We start from the raw sequence: 16,945 nt of genomic DNA on the forward strand, positions 1-16,945 counted from the left end.
TTTGGGCTGGACTGTTCCCATGGGGCACAGGGTCAGACTGATTTGCATATAGCCATGTCTGAACTGGGGTGGCAGAGTGGGCTAAAGAACAGTGATGGATCAAACCCAGATCTTTTGACTGGGTGTGAGTGTTTGATTGGTTCAGATGCTCCGTCCATCACCACCCCCTTTTGTACCGCTTTTGGCTGCCATAAGTATGGCAGGGTATGCTCAGACGTGAGTCCCTTGCTCACTTTGCCACTGGATTCAAGCAAGCCGGGCTGAAGACGGCTGTAATGCCAGAAACCGGTCCTCGGAAGCTTGTTTCCGGTCCAGGGAAGGCATGGCTTGGCAGTTTGGGCTGGACTGTTCCCATGAGGCACAGGTTCAGACTGATTTGCATATAGCCATGTCTGAACTGGGGTGGCAGAGTGGGCTAAAGAACGGTGATGGATCAAACCCAGATCTTTTGACTGGGTGTGAGTGTTTGATTGGTGCAGATGCTCCGTCCATCACCAGCCCCTTTTGTACCGCTTTTATCCACCACAAGTGTGGCAGGGTATGCTCAGACGTGAGTCCCTTGCTCACTTTGCCACTGGATTCAAGCAAGCCGGGCTGAAGACAGCTGGAATGCCAGAAACCGGCCCTCGGAAGCTTGTTTCCGGTCCAGGGAGGACATGGCTTGGCAGTTCGGGCTGGACTGTTCCCATGAGGCACAGGGTCAGACTGATTGGCATATAGCCATGTCTGAACTGGGGTGGCAGAGTGGGCTAAAGAACGGTGATGGATTAAACCCAGATCTTTTGACTGGGTGTGAGTGTTTGATTGATTCAGATGCTCCGTCCATCACCACCCCCTTTTGTACCGCTTTTGGCCACCACAAGTGTGGCAGGGTATGCTCAGATGTGAGTCCCTTGCTCACTTTGTCACTGGATTCAAGCAAGCCGGGCTGAAGACGGCTGTAATGCCAGAAACCGGTCCTCGGAAGCTTGTTTCCGGTCCAGGGAAGGCATGGCTTGGCAGTTTGGGCTGGATTGTTCCCATGAGGCACAGGGTCAGACTGATTTGCATATAGCCATGTCTGAACTGGGGTGGCAGAGTGGGCTAGAGAACGGTGATGGATCAAACCCAGATCTTTTGACTGGGTGTGAGTGTTTGATTGGTGCAGATGCTCCGTCCATCACCAGCCCCTTTTGTACCGCTTTTATCCACCACAAGTGTGGCAGGGTATGCTCAGACGTGAGTCCCTTGCTCACTTTGCCACTGGATTCAAGCAAGCCGGGCTGAAGACGGCTGGAATGCCAGAAACCGGTCCTCGGAAGCTTGTTTCCGGTCCAGGGAGGACATGGCTTGGCAGTTCGGGCTGGACTGTTCCCATGAGGCCCAGGGTCAGACTGATTTGCATATAGCCATGTCTGAACTGGGGTGGCAGAGTGGGCTAAAGAACGGTGATGGATCAAACCCAGATCTTTTGACTGGATGTGAGTGTTTGATTGGTTCAGATGCTCCGTCCATCACCACCCCCTTTTGTACCGCTTTTGGCTGCCATAAGTGTGGCAGGGTATGCTCAGACGTGAGTCCCTTGCTTACTTTGCCACTGGATTCAAGCAAGCCGGGCTGAAAACGGCTGTAATGCCAGAAACCGGTCCTCGGAAGCTTGTTTCCGGTCCAGGGAAGGCATGGCTTGGCAGTTTGGGCTGGACTGTTCCCATGAGGCACAGGTTCAGACTGATTTGCATATAGCCATGTCTGAACTGGGGTGGCAGAGTGGGCTAAAGAACGGTGATGGATCAAACCAGATCTTTTGACTGGGTGTGAGTGTTTGATTGGTTCAGATGCTCCGTCCATCACCACCCCCTTTTGTACCGCTTTTGGCTGCCATAAGTGTGGCAGGGTATGCTCAGACGTGAGTCCCTTGCTCACTTTGCCACTGGATTCAAGCAAGCCGGGCTGAAGACGGCTGTAATGCCAGAAACCGGTCCTCGGAAGATTGTTTTCGGTCCAGGAAAGGCACGGCTTGGCAGTTTGGGCTGGACTGTTCCCATGAGGCACAGGGTCAGACTGATTTGCATATAGCCATGTCTGAACTGGGGTGGCAGAGTGGGCTAAAGAACGGTGATGGATCAAACCCAGATCTTTTGACTGGGTGTGAGTGTTTGATTGGTTCAGATGCTCCGTCCATCACCACCCCCTTTTGTACCGATTTTGGCTGCCATAAGTGTGGCAGGGTATGCTCAGACGTGAGTCCCTTGCTCACTTTGCCACTGGATTCAAGCGAGCCGGGCTGAAGACGGCTGTAATGCCAGACACCGGTCCTCAGAAGCTTGTTTCCGATCCAGGGAAGGCATGGCTTGGCAGTTTCGGCTGGACTGTTCCCATGAGGCACAGGGTCAGACTCATTTGCATATAGCCATGTCTGAACTGGGGTGGCAGAGTGGGATAAAGAACGGTGATGGCTCAAACCCAGATCTTTTGACTGGATGTGAGTGTTTAATTGGTGCAGATGCTCCGTCCATCACCACCCCCTTTTGTACCGCTTTTGGCCACCACAAGTGTGGCAGGGTATGCTCAGACGTGAGTCCCTTGCTCACTTTGCCACTGGATTCAAGCAAGCCGGGCTGAAGACGGCTGGAATGCCAGAAACCGGTCCTCGGAAGCTTGTTTCCGGTCCAGGGAGGACATGGCTTGGCAGTTCGGGCTGGACTGTTCCCATAAGGCACAGGGTCAGACTGATTTGCATATAGCCATGTCTGAACTGGGGTGGCAGAGTGGGCTAAAGAACGGTGATGGAATAAACCCAGATCTTTTGACTGGGTGTGAGTGTTTGATTGATTCAGATGCTCCGTCCATCACCACCCCCTTTTGTACCGCTTTTGGCCACCACAAGTGTGGCAGGGTATGCTCAGACGTGAGTCCTTTGCTCACTTTGACACTGGATTCAAGCAAGCCGGGCTGAAGACGGCTGGAATGCCAGAAACCGGTCATCGGAAGCTTGTTTCCGGTCCAGGGAAGACATGGCTTGGCAGTTTGGGCTGGACTGTTTCCATGAGGCACAGGTTCAGACTGATTTGCATATAGCCATGTCTGAACTGGGGTGGCAGAGTGGGCTAAAGAACGGTGATGGATCAAACCCAGATCTTTTGACTGGGTGTGAGTGTTTGATTGGTTCAGATGCTCCTTCCATCACCACCCCCTTTTGTACCGGCTGCCATAAGTGTGGCAGGGTATGCTCAGACGTGAGTCCCTTGCTCACTTTGCCACTGGATTCAAGCAAGCCGGGCTGAAAACGGCTGTAATGCCAGAAACCGGTCCTCGGAAGCTTGTTTCCGGTCCAGGGAAGGCATGGCTTGGCAGTGTGGGCTGGACTGTTCCCATGAGGCACAGGGTCAGACTGATTTGCATATAGCCATGTCTGAACTGGGGTGGCAGAGTGGGCTAAAGAACGGTGATGGATCAAACCCAGATCTTTTGACTGGGTGTGAGTGTTTGATTGGTTCAGATGCTCCGTCCATCACCACCCCCTTTTGTACCGCTTTTGGCTGCCATAAGTGTGGCAGGGTATGCTCAGACGTGAGTCCCTTGCTCACTTTGCCCCTGGATTCAAGCAAGCCGGGCTGAAGACGGCTGTAATGCCAGAAACCGGTCATCGGAAGCATGTTTCCGGTCCAGGGAAGGCATGGCTTGGCAGTTTGGGCTGGACTGTTCCCATGAGGCACAGGGTCAGACTGATTTGCATATTGCCATGTCTGAACTGGGGTGGCAGAGTGGGCTAAAGAACGGTGATGGATCAAACCCAGATCTTTTGATTGGGTGTGAGTGTTTGATTGGTTCAGATGCTCCGTCCATCACCACCCCCTTTTGTACCGCTTTTGGCTGCCATAAGTGTGGCAGGGTATGCTGAGACATGAGTCCCTTGCTCACTTTGCCACTGGATTCAAGCAAGCCGGGCTGAAGACGGCTGTAATGCCAGAAACCGGTCCTCGGAAGCTTGTTTCCGGTCCAGGGAAGGCATGGCTTGGCAGTTTGGGCTGGACTGTTCCCATGAGGCACAGGGTCAGACTGATTTGCATATAGCCATGTCTGAACTGGGGTGGCAGAGTGGGCTAAAGAACGGTGATGGATCGAACCCAGATCTTTTGACTGGGTGTGAGTGTTTGATTGGTTCAGATGCTCCGTCCATCACCACCCCCTTTTGTACCGCTTTTGGCTGCCATAAGTGTGGCAGGGTATGCTCAGACGTGAGTCCCTTGCTCACTTTGCCACTGGATTCAAGCAAGCCGGGCTGAAGACGGCTGTAATGCCAGAAACCGGTCCTCGGAAGCTTGTTTCCGGTCCAGGGAAGGCATGGCTTGGCAGTTTGGGCTGGACTGTTCCCATGGGGCACAGGGTCAGACTGATTTGCATATAGCCATGTCTGAACTGGGGTGGCAGAGTGGGCTAAAGAACAGTGATGGATCAAACCCAGATCTTTTGACTGGGTGTGAGTGTTTGATTGGTTCAGATGCTCCGTCCATCACCACCCCCTTTTGTACCGCTTTTGGCTGCCATAAGTATGGCAGGGTATGCTCAGACGTGAGTCCCTTGCTCACTTTGCCACTGGATTCAAGCAAGCCGGGCTGAAGACGGCTGTAATGCCAGAAACCGGTCCTCGGAAGCTTGTTTCCGGTCCAGGGAAGGCATGGCTTGGCAGTTTGGGCTGGACTGTTCCCATGAGGCACAGGTTCAGACTGATTTGCATATAGCCATGTCTGAACTGGGGTGGCAGAGTGGGCTAAAGAACGGTGATGGATCAAACCCAGATCTTTTGACTGGGTGTGAGTGTTTGATTGGTGCAGATGCTCCGTCCATCACCAGCCCCTTTTGTACCGCTTTTATCCACCACAAGTGTGGCAGGGTATGCTCAGACGTGAGTCCCTTGCTCACTTTGCCACTGGATTCAAGCAAGCCGGGCTGAAGACAGCTGGAATGCCAGAAACCGGCCCTCGGAAGCTTGTTTCCGGTCCAGGGAGGACATGGCTTGGCAGTTCGGGCTGGACTGTTCCCATGAGGCACAGGGTCAGACTGATTGGCATATAGCCATGTCTGAACTGGGGTGGCAGAGTGGGCTAAAGAACGGTGATGGATTAAACCCAGATCTTTTGACTGGGTCTGAGTGTTTGATTGATTCAGATGCTCCGTCCATCACCACCCCCTTTTGTACCGCTTTTGGCCACCACAAGTGTGGCAGGGTATGCTCAGATGTGAGTCCCTTGCTCACTTTGTCACTGGATTCAAGCAAGCCGGGCTGAAGACGGCTGTAATGCCAGAAACCGGTCCTCGGAAGCTTGTTTCCGGTCCAGGGAAGGCATGGCTTGGCAGTTTGGGCTGGATTGTTCCCATGAGGCACAGGGTCAGACTGATTTGCATATAGCCATGTCTGAACTGGGGTGGCAGAGTGGGCTAGAGAACGGTGATGGATCAAACCCAGATCTTTTGACTGGGTGTGAGTGTTTGATTGGTGCAGATGCTCCGTCCATCACCAGCCCCTTTTGTACCGCTTTTATCCACCACAAGTGTGGCAGGGTATGCTCAGACGTGAGTCCCTTGCTCACTTTGCCACTGGATTCAAGCAAGCCGGGCTGAAGACGGCTGGAATGCCAGAAACCGGTCCTCGGAAGCTTGTTTCCGGTCCAGGGAGGACATGGCTTGGCAGTTCGGGCTGGACTGTTCCCATGAGGCCCAGGGTCAGACTGATTTGCATATAGCCATGTCTGAACTGGGGTGGCAGAGTGGGCTAAAGAACGGTGATGGATCAAACCCAGATCTTTTGACTGGGTGTGAGTGTTTGATTGGTTCAGATGCTCCGTCCATCACCACCCCCTTTTGTACCGCTTTTGGCTGCCATAAGTGTGGCAGGGTATGCTCAGACGTGAGTCCCTTGCTTACTTTGCCACTGGATTCAAGCAAGCCGGGCTGAAAACGGCTGTAATGCCAGAAACCGGTCCTCGGAAGCTTGTTTCCGGTCCAGGGAAGGCATGGCTTGGCAGTTTGGGCTGGACTGTTCCCATGAGGCACAGGTTCAGACTGATTTGCATATAGCCATGTCTGAACTGGGGTGGCAGAGTGGGCTAAAGAACGGTGATGGATCAAACCAGATCTTTTGACTGGGTGTGAGTGTTTGATTGGTTCAGATGCTCCGTCCATCACCACCCCCTTTTGTACCGCTTTTGGCTGCCATAAGTGTGGCAGGGTATGCTCAGACGTGAGTCCCTTGCTCACTTTGCCACTGGATTCAAGCAAGCCGGGCTGAAGACGGCTGTAATGCCAGAAACCGGTCCTCGGAAGATTGTTTTCGGTCCAGGAAAGGCACGGCTTGGCAGTTTGGGCTGGACTGTTCCCATGAGGCACAGGGTCAGACTGATTTGCATATAGCCATGTCTGAACTGGGGTGGCAGAGTGGGCTAAAGAACGGTGATGGATCAAACCCAGATCTTTTGACTGGGTGTGAGTGTTTGATTGGTTCAGATGCTCCGTCCATCACCACCCCCTTTTGTACCGATTTTGGCTGCCATAAGTGTGGCAGGGTATGCTCAGACGTGAGTCCCTTGCTCACTTTGCCACTGGATTCAAGCGAGCCGGGCTGAAGACGGCTGTAATGCCAGACACCGGTCCTCAGAAGCTTGTTTCCGATCCAGGGAAGGCATGGCTTGGCAGTTTCGGCTGGACTGTTCCCATGAGGCACAGGGTCAGACTCATTTGCATATAGCCATGTCTGAACTGGGGTGGCAGAGTGGGATAAAGAACGGTGATGGCTCAAACCCAGATCTTTTGACTGGATGTGAGTGTTTAATTGGTGCAGATGCTCCGTCCATCACCACCCCCTTTTGTACCGCTTTTGGCCACCAAAAGTGTGGCAGGGTATGCTCAGACGTGAGTCCCTTGCTCACTTTGCCACTGGATTCAAGCAAGCCGGGCTGAAGACGGCTGGAATGCCAGAAACCGGTCCTCGGAAGCTTGTTTCCGGTCCAGGGAGGACATGGCTTGGCAGTTCGGGCTGGACTGTTCCCATAAGGCACAGGGTCAGACTGATTTGCATATAGCCATGTCTGAACTGGGGTGGCAGAGTGGGCTAAAGAACGGTGATGGAATAAACCCAGATCTTTTGACTGGGTGTGAGTGTTTGATTGATTCAGATGCTCCGTCCATCACCACCCCCTTTTGTACCGCTTTTGGCCACCACAAGTGTGGCAGGGTATGCTCAGACGTGAGTCCCTTGCTCACTTTGACACTGGATTCAAGCAAGCCGGGCTGAAGACGGCTGGAATGCCAGAAACCGGTCATCGGAAGCTTGTTTCCGGTCCAGGGAAGACATGGCTTGGCAGTTTGGGCTGGACTGTTTCCATGAGGCACAGGTTCAGACTGATTTGCATATAGCCATGTCTGAACTGGGGTGGCAGAGTGGGCTAAAGAACGGTGATGGATCAAACCCAGATCTTTTGACTGGGTGTGAGTGTTTGATTGGTTCAGATGCTCCTTCCATCACCACCCCCTTTTGTACCGGCTGCCATAAGTGTGGCAGGGTATGCTCAGACGTGAGTCCCTTGCTCACTTTGCCACTGGATTCAAGCAAGCCGGGCTGAAAACGGCTGTAATGCCAGAAACCGGTCCTCGGAAGCTTGTTTCCGGTCCAGGGAAGGCATGGCTTGGCAGTGTGGGCTGGACTGTTCCCATGAGGCACAGGGTCAGACTGATTTGCATATAGCCATGTCTGAACTGGGGTGGCAGAGTGGGCTAAAGAACGGTGATGGATCAAACCCAGATCTTTTGACTGGGTGTGAGTGTTTGATTGGTTCAGATGCTCCGTCCATCACCACCCCCTTTTGTACCGCTTTTGGCTGCCATAAGTGTGGCAGGGTATGCTCAGACGTGAGTCCCTTGCTCACTTTGCCACTGGATTCAAGCAAGCCGGGCTGAAGACGGCTGTAATGCCAGAAACCGGTCCTTGGAAGCTTGTTTCAGGTCCAGGGAAGGCATGGCTTGGCAGTTTGGGCTGGACTGTTCCCATGAGGCACAGGGTCAGACTCATTTGCATATAGCCATGTCTGAACTGGGGTGGCAGAGTGGGCTAAAGAACGGTGATGGCTCAAACCCAGATCTTTTGACTGGATGTGAGTGTTTAATTGGTCCAGATGCTCCGTCCATCACCACCCCCTTTTGTACCGCTATTGGCCACCACAAGTGTGGCAGGGTATGCTCAGACGTGAGTCCCTTGCTCACTTTGCCACTGGATTCAAGCAAGCCGGGCTGAAGACGGCTGGAATGCCAGAAACCGGTCCTCGGAAGCTTGTTTCCGGTCCAGGGAGGACATGGCTTGGCAGTTCGGGCTGGACTGTTCCCATGAGGCACAGGGTCAGACTGATTTGCATATAGCCATGTCTGAACTGGGGTGGCAGAGTGGGCTAAAGAACGGTGATGGAATAAACCCAGATCTTTTGACTGGGTGTGAGTGTTTGATTGATTCAGATGCTCCGTCCATCACCACCCCCTTTTGTACCGCTTTTGGCCACCACAAGTGTGGCAGGGTATGCTCAGCCGTGAGTCCCTTGCTCACTTTGCCACTGGATTCAAGCAAGCCGGGCTGAAGACGGCTGGAATGCCAGAAACCGGTCATCGGAAGCTTGTTTCCGGTCCAGGGAAGACATGGCTTGGCAGTTTGGGCTGGACTGTTTCCATGAGGCACAGGGTCAGACTGATTTGCATATAGCCATGTCTGAACTGGGGTGGCAGAGTGGGCTAAAGAATGGTGATGGATCAAACCCAGATCTTTTGACTGGGTGTGAGTGTTTGATTGGTTCAGATGCTCCTTCCATCACCACCCCCTTTTGTACCGGCTGCCATAAGTGTGGCAGGGTATGCTCCGACGTGAGTCCCTTGCTCACTTTGCCACTGGATTCAAGCAAGCCGGGCTGAAGACGGCTGTAATGCCAGAAACCGGTCCTCGGAAGCTTGTTTCCGGTCCAGGGAAGGCATGGCTTGGCAGTTTGGGCTGGACTGTTCCCATGATGCACAGGGTCAGACTGATTTGCATATAGCCATGTCTGAACTGGGGTGGCAGAGTGGGCTAAAGAACGGTGATGGATCAAACCGAGATCTTTTGACTGGGTGTGAGTGTTTGATTAGATAAGATGCTCCGTCCATCACCACCCCCTTTTGTACCGCTTTTGGCTGCCATAAGTGTGGCAGGGTATGCTCAGACGTGAGTCCCTTGCTCACTTTGCCACTGGATTCAAGCAAGCCGGGCTGAAGACGGCTGTAATGCCAGAAACCGGTCCTCGGAAGCTTGTTTCCGGTCCAGGGAAGGCATGGCTTGGCAGTTTGGGCTGGACTGTTCACATGAGGCACAGGGTCAGACTGATTTGCATATAGCCATGTCTGAACTGGGGTGGTAGAGTGGGCTAAAGAACAGTGATGGATCAAACCCAGATCTTTTGACTGGGTGTGAGTGTTTGATTGGTTCAGATGCTCCGTCCATCACCACCCCCTTTTGTACCGCTTTTGGCTGCCATAAGTGTGGCAGGGTATGCTCAGACGTGAGTCCCTTGCTTACTTTGCCACTGGATTCAAGCAAGCCGGGCTGAAAACGGCTGTAATGCAAGAAACCGGTCCTCGGAAGCTTGTTTCCGGTCCAGGGAAGGCATGGCTTGGCAGTTTGGGCTGGACTGTTCCCATGAGGCACAGGTTCAGACTGATTTGCATATAGCCATGTCTGAACTGGGGTGGCAGAGTGGGCTAAAGAACGGTGATGGATCAAACCAGATCTTTTGACTGGGTGTGAGTGTTTGATTGGTGCAGATGCTCCGTCCATCACCAGCCCCTTTTTTACCGCTTTTATCCACCACAAGTGTGGCAGGGTATGCTCAGACGTGAGTCCCTTGCTCACTTTGCCACTGGATTCAAGCAAGCCGGGCTGAAGACGGCTGTAATGCCAGAAACCGGTCCTCGGAAGATTGTTTTCGGTCCAGGAAAGGCACGGCTTGGCAGTTTGGGCTGGACTGTTCCCATGAGGCACAGGGTCAGACTGATTTGCATATAGCCATGTCTGAACTGGGGTGGCAGAGTGGGCTAAAGAACGGTGATGGATCAAACCCAGATCTTTTGACTGGGTGTGAGTGTTTGATTGGTTCAGATGCTCCGTCCATCACCACCCCCTTTTGTACCGATTTTGGCTGCCATAAGTGTGGCAGGGTATGCTCAGACGTGAGTCCCTTGCTCACTTTGCCACTGGATTCAAGCGAGCCGGGCTGAAGACGGCTGTAATGCCAGACACCGGTCCTCAGAAGCTTGTTTCCGATCCAGGGAAGGCATGGCTTGGCAGTTTCGGCTGGACTGTTCCCATGAGGCACAGGGTCAGACTCATTTGCATATAGCCATGTCTGAACTGGGGTGGCAGAGTGGGATAAAGAACGGTGATGGCTCAAACCCAGATCTTTTGACTGGATGTGAGTGTTTAATTGGTGCAGATGCTCCGTCCATCACCACCCCCTTTTGTACCGCTTTTGGCCACCACAAGTGTGGCAGGGTATGCTCAGACGTGAGTCCCTTGCTCACTTTGCCACTGGATTCAAGCAAGCCGGGCTGAAGACGGCTGGAATGCCAGAAACCGGTCCTCGGAAGCTTGTTTCCGGTCCAGGGAGGACATGGCTTGGCAGTTCGGGCTGGACTGTTCCCATGAGGCACAGGGTCAGACTGATTTGCATATAGCCATGTCTGAACTGGGGTGGCAGAGTGGGCTAAAGAACGGCGATGGAATAAACCCAGATCTTTTGACTGGGTGTGAGTGTTTGATTGATTCAGATGCTCCGTCCATCACCACCCCCTTTTGTACCGCTTTTGGCCACCACAAGTGTGGCAGGGTATGCTCAGACGTGAGTCCCTTGCTCACTTTGCCACTGGATTCAAGCAAGCCGGGCTGAAGACGGCTGGAATGCCAGAAACCGGTCATCGGAAGCTTGTTTCCGGTCCAGGGAAGACATGGCTTGGCAGTTTGGGCTGGACTGTTTCCATGAGGCACAGGTTCAGACTGATTTGCATATAGCCATGTCTGAACTGGGGTGGCAGAGTGTGCTAAAGAACGGTGATGGATCAAACCCAGATCTTTTGACTGGGTGTGAGTGTTTGATTGGTTCAGATGCTCCTTCCATCACCACCCCCTTTTGTACCGGCTGCCATAAGTGTGGCAGGGTATGCTCAGACGTGAGTCCCTTGCTCACTTTGCCACTGGATTCAAGCAAGCCGGGCTGAAAACGGCTGTAATGCCAGAAACCGGTCCTCGGAAGCTTGTTTCCGGTCCAGGGAAGGCATGGCTTGGCAGTGTGGGCTGGACTGTTCCCATGAGGCACAGGGTCAGACTGATTTGCATATAGCCATGTCTGAACTGGGGTGGCAGAGTGGGCTAAAGAACGGTGATGGATCAAACCCAGATCTTTTGACTGGGTGTGAGTGTTTGATTGGTTCAGATGCTCCGTCCATCACCACCCCCTTTTGTACCGCTTTTGGCTGCCATAAGTGTGGCAGGGTATGCTCAGACGTGAGTCCCTTGCTCACTTTGCCACTGGATTCAAGCAAGCCGGGCTGAAGACGGCTGTAATGCCAGAAACCGGTCCTTGGAAGCTTGTTTCAGGTCCAGGGAAGGCATGGCTTGGCAGTTTGGGCTGGACTGTTCCCATGAGGCACAGGGTCAGACTCATTTGCATATAGCCATGTCTGAACTGGGGTGGCAGAGTGGGCTAAAGAACGGTGATGGCTCAAACCCAGATCTTTTGACTGGATGTGAGTGTTTAATTGGTGCAGATGCTCCGTCCATCATCACCCCCTTTTGTACCGCTATTGGCCACCACAAGTGTGGCAGGGTATGCTCAGACGTGAGTCCCTTGCTCACTTTGCCACTGGATTCAAGCAAGCCAGGCTGAAGACGGCTGGAATGCCAGAAACCGGTCCTCGGAAGCTTGTTTCCGGTCCAGGGAGGACATGGCTTGGCAGTTCGGGCTGGACTGTTCCCATGAGGCACAGGGTCAGACTGATTTGCATATAGCCATGTCTGAACTGGGGTGGCAGAGTGGGCTAAAGAACGGTGATGGAATAAACCCAGATCTTTTGACTGGGTGTGAGTGTTTGATTGATTCAGATGCTCCGTCCATCACCACCCCCTTTTGTACCGCTTTTGGCCACCACAAGTGTGGCAGGGTATGCTCAGCCGTGAGTCCCTTGCTCACTTTGCCACTGGATTCAAGCAAGCCGGGCTGAAGACGGCTGGAATGCCAGAAACCGGTCATCGGAAGCTTGTTTCCGGTCCAGGGAAGACATGGCTTGGCAGTTTGGGCTGGACTGTTTCCATGAGGCACAGGGTCAGACTGATTTGCATATAGCCATGTCTGAACTGGGGTGGCAGAGTGGGCTAAAGAATGGTGATGGATCAAACCCAGATCTTTTGACTGGGTGTGAGTGTTTGATTGGTTCAGATGCTCCTTCCATCACCACCCCCTTTTGTACCGGCTGCCATAAGTGTGGCAGGGTATGCTCCGACGTGAGTCCCTTGCTCACTTTGCCACTGGATTCAAGCAAGCCGGGCTGAAGACGGCTGTAATGCCAGAAACCGGTCCTCGGAAGCTTGTTTCCGGTCCAGGGAAGGCATGGCTTGGCAGTTTGGGCTGGACTGTTCCCATGATGCACAGGGTCAGACTGATTTGCATATAGCCATGTCTGAACTGGGGAGGCAGAGTGGGCTAAAGAACGGTGATGGATCAAACCGAGATCTTTTGACTGGGTGTGAGTGTTTGATTAGAGAAGATGCTCCATCCATCACCACCCCCTTTTGTACCGCTTTTGGCTGCCATAAGTGTGGCAGGGTATGCTCAGACGTGAGTCCCTTGCTCACTTTGCCACTGGATTCAAGCAAGCCGGGCTGAAGACGGCTGTAATGCCAGAAACCGGTCCTCGGAAGCTTGTTTCCGGTCCAGGGAAGGCATGGCTTGGCAGTTTGGGCTGGACTGTTCACATGAGGCACAGGGTCAGACTGATTTGCATATAGCCATGTCTGAACTGGGGTGGTAGAGTGGGCTAAAGAACAGTGATGGATCAAACCCAGATCTTTTGACTGGGTGTGAGTGTTTGATTGGTTCAGATGCTCCGTCCATCACCACCCCCTTTTGTACCGCTTTTGGCTGCCATAAGTGTGGCAGGGTATGCTCAGACGTGAGTCCCTTGCTTACTTTGCCACTGGATTCAAGCAAGCCGGGCTGAAAACGGCTGTAATGCCAGAAACCGGTCCTCGGAAGCTTGTTTCCGGTCCAGGGAAGGCATGGCTTGGCAGTTTGGGCTGGACTGTTCCCATGAGGCACAGGTTCAGACTGATTTGCATATAGCCATGTCTGAACTGGGGTGGCAGAGTGGGCTAAAGAACGGTGATGGATCAAACCAGATCTTTTGACTGGGTGTGAGTGTTTGATTGGTTCAGATGCTCCGTCCATCACCACCCCCTTTTGTACCGCTTTTGGCTGCCATAAGTGCGGCAGGGTATGCTCAGACGTGAGTCCCTTGCTCACTTTGCCACTGGATTCAAGCAAGCCGGGCTGAAGACGGCTGTAATGCCAGAAACCGGTCCTCGGAAGATTGTTTTCGGTCCAGGAAAGGCACGGCTTGGCAGTTTGGGCTGGACTGTTCCCATGAGGCACAGGGTCAGACTGATTTGCATATAGCCATGTCTGAACTGGGGTGGCAGAGTGGGCTAAAGAACGGTGATGGATCAAACCCAGATCTTTTGACTGGGTGTGAGTGTTTGATTGGTTCAGATGCTCCGTCCATCACCACCCCCTTTTGTACCGATTTTGGCTGCCATAAGTGTGGCAGGGTATGCTCAGACGTGAGTCCCTTGCTCACTTTGCCACTGGATTCAAGCGAGCCGGGCTGAAGACGGCTGTAATGCCAGACACCGGTCCTCAGAAGCTTGTTTCCGATCCAGGGAGGCATGGCTTGGCAGTTTCGGCTGGACTGTTCCCATGAGGCACAGGGTCAGACTCATTTGCATATAGCTATGTCTGAACTGGGGTGGCAGAGTGGGCTAAAGAACGGTGATGGCTCAAACCCAGATCTTTTGACTGGATGTGAGTGTTTAATTGGTGCAGATGCTCCGTCCATCACCACCCCCTTTTGTACCGCTTTTGGCCACCACAAGTGTGGCAGGGTATGCTCAGACGTGAGTCCCTTGCTCACTTTGCCACTGGATTCAAGCAAGCCGGGCTGAAGACGGCTGGAATGCCAGAAACCGGTCCTCGGAAGCTTGTTTCCGGTCCAGGGAGGACATGGCTTGGCAGTTCAGGCTGGACTGTTCCCATGAGGCACAGGGTCAGACTGATTTGCATATAGCCATGTCTGAACTGGGGTGGCAGAGTGGGCTAAAGAACGGTGATGGAATAAACCCAGATCTTTTGACTGGGTGTGAGTGTTTGATTGATTCAGATGCTCCGTCCATCACCACCCCCTTTTGTACCGCTTTTGGCCACCACAAGTGTTGCAGGGTATGCTCAGACGTGAGTCCCTTGCTCACTTTGCCACTGGATTCAAGCGAGCCGGGCTGAAGACGGCTGTAATGCCAGACACCGGTCCTCAGAAGCTTGTTTCCGATCCAGGGAAGGCATGGCTTGGCAGTTTCGGCTGGACTGTTCCCATGAGGCACAGGGTCAGACTCATTTGCATATAGCCATGTCTGAACTGGGGTGGCAGAGTGGGATAAAGAACGGTGATGGCTCAAACCCAGATCTTTTGACTGGATGTGAGTGTTTAATTGGTGCAGATGCTCCGTCCATCACCACCCCCTTTTGTACCGCTTTTGGCCACCACAAGTGTGGCAGGGTATGCTCAGACGTGAGTCCCTTGCTCACTTTGCCACTGGATTCAAGCAAGCCGGGCTGAAGACGGCTGGAATGCCAGAAACCGGTCCTCGGAAGCTTGTTTCCGGTCCAGGGAGGACATGGCTTGGCAGTTCGGGCTGGACTGTTCCCATAAGGCACAGGGTCAGACTGATTTGCATATAGCCATGTCTGAACTGGGGTGGCAGAGTGGGCTAAAGAACGGTGATGGAATAAACCCAGATCTTTTGACTGGGTGTGAGTGTTTGATTGATTCAGATGCTCCGTCCATCACCACCCCCTTTTGTACCGCTTTTGGCCACCACAAGTGTGGCAGGGTATGCTCAGACGTGAGTCCCTTGCTCACTTTGACACTGGATTCAAGCAAGCCGGGCTGAAGACGGCTGGAATGCCAGAAACCGGTCATCGGAAGCTTGTTTCCGGTCCAGGGAAGACATGGCTTGGCAGTTTGGGCTGGACTGTTTCCATGAGGCACAGGTTCAGACTTATTTGCATATAGCCATGTCTGAACTGGGGTGGCAGAGTGGGCTAAAGAACGGTGATGGATCAAACCCAGATCTTTTGACTGGGTGTGAGTGTTTGATTGGTTCAGATGCTCCTTCCATCACCACCCCCTTTTGTACCGGCTGCCATAAGTGTGGCAGGGTATGCTCAGACGTGAGTCCCTTGCTCACTTTGCCACTGGATTCAAGCAAGCCGGGCTGAAAACGGCTGTAATGCCAGAAACCGGTCCTCGGAAGCTTGTTTCCGGTCCAGGGAAGGCATGGCTTGGCAGTGTGGGCTGGACTGTTCCCATGAGGCACAGGGTCAGACTGATTTGCATATAGCCATGTCTGAACTGGGGTGGCAGAGTGGGCTAAAGAACGGTGATGGATCAAACCCAGATCTTTTGACTGGGTGTGAGTGTTTGATTGGTTCAGATGCTCCGTCCATCACCACCCCCTTTTGTACCGCTTTTGGCTGCCATAAGTGTGGCAGGGTATGCTCAGACGTGAGTCCCTTGCTCACTTTGCCACTGGATTCAAGCAAGCCGGGCTGAAGACGGCTGTAATGCCAGAAACCGGTCCTTGGAAGCTTGTTTCAGGTCCAGGGAAGGCATGGCTTGGCAGTTTGGGCTGGACTGTTCCCATGAGGCACAGGGTCAGACTCATTTGCATATAGCCATGTCTGAACTGGGGTGGCAGAGTGGGCTAAAGAACGGTGATGGCTCAAACCCAGATCTTTTGACTGGATGTGAGTGTTTAATTGGTCCAGATGCTCCGTCCATCACCACCCCCTTTTGTACCGCTGTTGGCCACCACAAGTGTGGCAGGGTATGCTCAGACGTGAGTCCCTTGCTCACTTTGCCACTGGATTCAAGCAAGCCGGGCTGAAGACGGCTGGAATGCCAGAAACCGGTCCTCGGAAGCTTGTTTCCGGTCCAGGGAGGACATGGCTTGGCAGTTCGGGCTGGACTGTTCCCATGAGGCACAGGGTCAGACTGATTTGCATATAGCCATGTCTGAACTGGGGTGGCAGAGTGGGCTAAAGAACGGTGATGGAATAAACCCAGATCTTTTGACTGGGTGTGAGTGTTTGATTGATTCAGATGCTCCGTCCATCACCACCCCCTTTTGTACCGCTTTTGGCCACCACAAGTGTGGCAGGGTATGCTCAGCCGTGAGTCCCTTGCTCACTTTGCCACTGGATTCAAGCAAGCCGGGCTGAAGACGGCTGGAATGCCAGAAACCGGTCATCGGAAGCTTGTTTCCGGTCCAGGGAAGACATGGCTTGGCAGTTTGGGCTGGACTGTTTCCATGAGGCACAGGGTCAGACTGATTTGCATATAGCCATGTCTGAACTGGGGTGGCAGAGTGGGCTAAAGAATGGTGATGGATCAAACCCAGATCTTTTGACTGGGTGTGAGTGTTTGATTGGTTCAGATGCTCCTTCCATCACCACCCCCTTTTGTACCGGCTGCCATAAGTGTGGCAGGGTATGCTCCGACGTGAGTCCCTTGCTCACTTTGCCACTGGATTCAAGCAAGCCGGGCTGAAGACGGCTGTAATGCCAGAAACCGGTCC

The sequence above is a fragment of the Lissotriton helveticus genome, chromosome 3_2, assembly GCF_964261635.1.
Source record: "Lissotriton helveticus chromosome 3_2, aLisHel1.1, whole genome shotgun sequence".
NCBI lineage: Eukaryota > Metazoa > Chordata > Amphibia > Caudata > Salamandridae > Lissotriton > Lissotriton helveticus.